Below are 5,412 nucleotides of genomic sequence, written 5' to 3'. Positions count from 1 at the left end.
TTTTATAAATTTCCTTTAAATATATATGTGTATAATGTTTTTTATATTTATGATTGACCTTCCACCTGATTTTCAGAGTCATAATTCATAATCCCTTTGGCATCCATATAATTCTCTCTGAAACTTTTTGCTGAGGATTTTGCTGCTCCTCATTCTAAAGTATATACATAAAAATTTGTTTTTCCTGGATCTAGAAATGTATTACTATAATAGTATAATATTGCTAACAGTGGCATTCAGAGAAAGAAGATATCGATGCAGCTAGAGCTGAGATTTAAAGCATTTAGGATTTGAAAATATTCATTTTTATAGTGTCCAGTAATGTTAGACTTCAGATGCAGAAAATTATGATATACAATAAGTCCTACATTCTGCTCTAGGCTGTAATTAAGTTTTGTTCATCCCTCTACATAGTTTGAATTGCATTTTCTAAATGCACTTTTTTTCATAGTCCCTACTGTGGGCAAGCCATTTGTGAGCTGTTTTTCTCCCCACTGCTTTGTATATAAGACCTAGACTTCATCTTCATTAAATGCCCTGAGTTCGGATAATATATAAGACATTGTTACTTTTTATAAAGCAGTGTATGACTCACAATATTGTGAGTGGCATAAGAAATACTTATAAAAATATATAATAATACAGGGCTCTGCACAATAAATGTACTACACTGGTCTGACATCACAAAATCTAAAGAACTTTGATATTATTTAACAAATTGAAGACTTTACATTTTAAAGTTCATTTATACGCTAGAGATTATTAATTTAATAAATTTTTGATAAACGTTATTAAAATATTGAAGTAGTCTTTGTTAAAAAAAAGTTGCCTAAAAGCAGATTATTTATTATCCAAACAACAAATTGTAGTTTTTGTTGCTCAAATTAACTGTGATGTGCAGCATTCAATAGATATGTAAGTATCCACATACCAATCATTTACTAAACATTTATTAGTGTCTGTTTAGTACTATACCACCTAATCCTTATAGAATTTTAGAATCCCATTGAGGAGGCAAATAGAACAATAATAATAGATGCCAGTAAATGATATATTTAAGATATATGTACTGGGTTTTTGAACTTGTTTCTAGGTCATAATCAAAAGAACCAGAGGTGTGAGCAGTGATTAATCAAAAACCAAAAAGTCATAAAAATCTGAGCACATAAATAATATCAGAGGTCAGAGCAGTATGGGATATCTAAAATGTTCTCAAATATGTGTAATCAAAACAAGTGAAGGTAGCAAAAATGGATGGCTTTTACAGCACAGGTGACAAGAGAAGTAAAAACCATTAAAATACAGCTATGTGTCAAGCTCCTTATGTACTGAATGAACTTGGCTGAAACTTCTCACCAGTATGTGAAGCTAGAAATAGCTAATTACTTGCTTAAGCTCATAAAGTTAGTAGTAGTATAATATAAAGGAGAGTAAATCTTAAATATTTGACTTCAAAATAAATGTGATTTTCACAATGTCATTTTTCATCCAGTGACGATGCAAACAACTAGCTCAAAGGAAGTTCACTGGAATTAGTACAGAGCTAAGATGAGCAAAGAGAAAGCCATAGGCTAATCCTTGAACTTGAGGCAGCTTTCCATCTAATCCTCAATTGCCTTATCTCTCATGGTGATCTAGTCTTAACCTCCAGTGTTTAATGATGATAATTAAGAAATGGCTGTCTTGTTAGTTAAGAGATGAAAGCATCATAGTTCTCTGGAAGAGACACAAATATTACTGGAAGTTTTACAGGAGGGAGTTTAAGGAAGGAGTTGATAGCGTGCTCTGTTCTGAGAAATGTTTAAAGAAGAGATGATCAGTAAATAAATCCTTAAAAGGTAACAAATAAAGCCTGAACAGGGAAATATACTATTTTCTCAAGCATATTTATAGATTAGAGGCCTTCATATTAATACATGTCATATCATCAGATAATAATATAGAAAAAGTAAATTTTTTAAATCATGTTCTTCCTGCTCTTACTGACAGTCTCCTGTTTTTCCTATGGCAAAAATGTGATTCATGCTCTAGTGAATCGCCTCTGTAGCAATTTTATATAGTGACTTTTCCATAAAGAGCTAAAAATGTCCTTAGAAATGTTGTTTTATTAATTTTAACATCTCCATAAGGCAGGTGGAAAGAATTACTTTCCTCATTAAATAAATTGTCAAGCTAGGACACTAAGCATTTAAATTGTTACAAAGACCATAAGGTTGCAAATATCTTTGACTAGTATTAAAGATATCTGATTCGATTAATCCATTAACCACACTAACCCTAACTTTATGATTTTATACTGACATTTTTACTCTATCAAACATTTGTTAGTAAACGTCTATTGAGTTATCAAATTCAAAACCTCCTAACCCTTATTATCGTCCCCCTTTCTCCATCTCCACTGATTCCAAAGTTTTAATAAATGTGTTCTTTGTAAAACGTATCCTCTATATTCATGCCAACCATTTTATTAGAAGTCTAATTGAAGAAACAGTTGTAAAGGGTAATTTGTTTTAATAGTTTTTTTTTTAATTTTAGTATAGTTTTAGATTTACAGAAAAGTTATAAAGATAGCAAAAGAGTATTCATGTACCCATCTCCCACACAGTTTCAACTATTTCAACTACTATTAACAACTTACATTAGGATGATACCTTTGTAACAATTAATGATCCTATATTGGTACATTACTGTTAACTAAAGTCAATATGTTATTCAGATTTTCTTAGTTCTTACCCAATGTCTTGGCATTGGTCCAGGAACCCATCCAAGATACCATATTACATTTAGTTGTCATGTTGCCTTAGGTTTCTGTTGGCTATAAAACTTCCTCAGACTTTCCTTATTTTTAATGACATTGACAGTTTTGAGGAATACTAGTGAGATGTTTTGTGTAATGTTTCTCAGTTGAGATTTACCTGATATTTTTCTTATGATTAGATGAGAAGTTTTTGTTTTTGTTTTTGTTTTTTTGGGGGGGAGGGTGTCTAAAGTGTCAAGAAGACCAACAAAGGTAAAGTGCTATTTTCATTTCATCATATCAAGAGTACATACTAGAGGCAATTTGAGATAGTAGTGAAGAAAGATCTTGAACTCGTGCTTTTCCATGAACATAACAAAATTTCAGCTACATATAAAAGAGTTTCCAATGGAAAAGACATGAAAACTAGCTGAACAGCTCCTCTACAACTAAGAATGAAAGAACCACATTGAGATGGGTAGGAGAGGAAGAGACATGGCTTCGTCAAACACCCACCCTTGGCATAGCAACCCAAAAATATGGAGTTTCTCTCTGAGGAGTGAGGGATTTCTGCCCTACAACCGGCACCTCAACCCTTGGTACCTGTACTGGAGAGATGAGCTCCTAAAATGTCTGGCTTTGAAATCAAATAAGGCATATGTACAGGAGAACCATAAGGCTATAGGAAACGAAGTTCCATACTTTAAGAGCTTGTGTGCAGACTCACTCAACTTGGGACTTAGTGCAAAAACAGCTTTTTGAAAGGCACACATATGTGAAGGGGATTCATTTGCTAACATTAAATCATCTGCCAGAGGGGCAAGAGCATGTTAGAATTCTCTTCATGGACATAGGCACTGTGAGCACCAATTATGCATTATTCCTCTATCTTGCTATTGCTCACACTTGTGGTGCCATTTTGTGTACTCTCTCTCTAACCTGTGAGTGCTGATGAGCACACCACATCCTCATGTTACTTTCAAGTCATGGCCAAAGATGGCTGGGCAAGAGCCCCACCATCTCTTTGCTGCTGCCACAACCCCGTCAAACCCAGAAAGCACACAGCCCACATAGAAGACTCCCCTTGACAACCTAGCACTGACCAGGAGGGATTGCATCTGTAAAACTCACAAGTCTAAAGCAATTGGAGAAAGAATTCTTGTCAGGCTACCACCCCTTGGGCACTACACAGAGAGCAGACTGAAACGCAACCCTAGTCTTCCTATGAAAAAGATCCATTTACTGGTCTTGGAAATCAGCTTGATGAGGAAGTTACAGGTTTACCCTCTTCTAGAGACTTCGGTGTATCCTCGGAGAACAAAGGCCAGAGGATACCATCTTTGTGCTGGACTACAGAACAGCTTACCAGTACTTTCTGGGAAGGAGTGCATACATGTTGGTATGCCGATTTTCACAAGTGTCGGTAATGGGACACTTCCAGGTCATCTGGTTTGGAGGCCAGCAGGGTCAACAAATGCAGTCAACAGGTGTGTATATATTTGCATAACTTAAAAGCCACTGCCTGATAATCTAGCTTCTAATCTTTCTAAAACGAAATGTTGACTAAAACTCCTTCTAAAATAATCATAGATTTTGGCACACTATCAACAACTAGAACCTATCAGGAAAAAAATCAACCTGCTTATTTAATTACAAGGATCTAGAGACAACCAAGAGTTAGGGCAAGTTTAAATGATGAGGTTTATCTCCTAAACAAGGTCATTCCTTTACGACTGGGAGAGATAGCTGTTCCACATAATATAAAGAAACAAACACAAAAGTCAGGCAAAATGTGTAGACACTAGAATATACTCCAAACAAAATAACAAAATAAAACTCCAGAAAAAAAATCTTAACAAAACAGAGATAACTAATGTAATGATAAAAATTTCAAAATATGGTTATAAAAATGTTCATCAAATTCAAGAGAAGACTGGATGAACACAGTGAGAACTTTAACAAAAGAGATGAAAAAAATATAAGAAATTATGGAACAGAAGTCACAGGGCTGAAGAATACAACTGAACTGAAAAAAAAAAAAACATTAGAGAGGTTCAATAACAGACTAGATGAAGCAGAAGAAAGAATCAATGATCTATATACAAAACAGTTGAACTCAAACAGTGAAGCAAAAAGAAAAAAAAAATTTTTAAAAGTAAAGATAACTTAAAGAACCTACAGGAGACAACATTGAACAGAATAACATTCACTTCATGAGGATTTTAAAAGGAGGAGAGAGAAAGGGGAAGAAAATTTATTTGAAGAAAAAATGGCTGAAAACAGCCATAATCAGGGGAAGGAAACAAACATCCAGATCCAGGAAGCCCATAATTTTCAAACAAGATGAACCCAAAAAGACCAACACGAAGACACAGTATAATTAAAATGTCAAAAGTTAAAGACAGAGGACCTTAAAAGAAGCAACTTACATAAAAGTTGTTACGTAAGATCAACATTCTATTTCTCGGCAGAAACTTTGCAGTCTCAAAAGGAGTAGAATGATATATTAAAAATGCTGAAAAGAAAAATATTCCAACCAAGAGTACTCTACCTAGCAAGGGAATTATTCAAAATTGAAGGAAAGATAAAAGCTTTCCCGATAAATAAAATCTAAAAAAGTTCATCATCACTTGGCCTTACAAGAAATGTTACAGAAATTTCCTTAAGCTAAAAAA

Source organism: Pteropus vampyrus, unplaced genomic scaffold, assembly GCF_000151845.1.
Source record: "Pteropus vampyrus isolate Shadow unplaced genomic scaffold, Pvam_2.0 Scaffold3, whole genome shotgun sequence".
Lineage (NCBI taxonomy): Eukaryota > Metazoa > Chordata > Mammalia > Chiroptera > Pteropodidae > Pteropus > Pteropus vampyrus.
Note: the sequence above shows the minus strand (reverse complement) of the source record.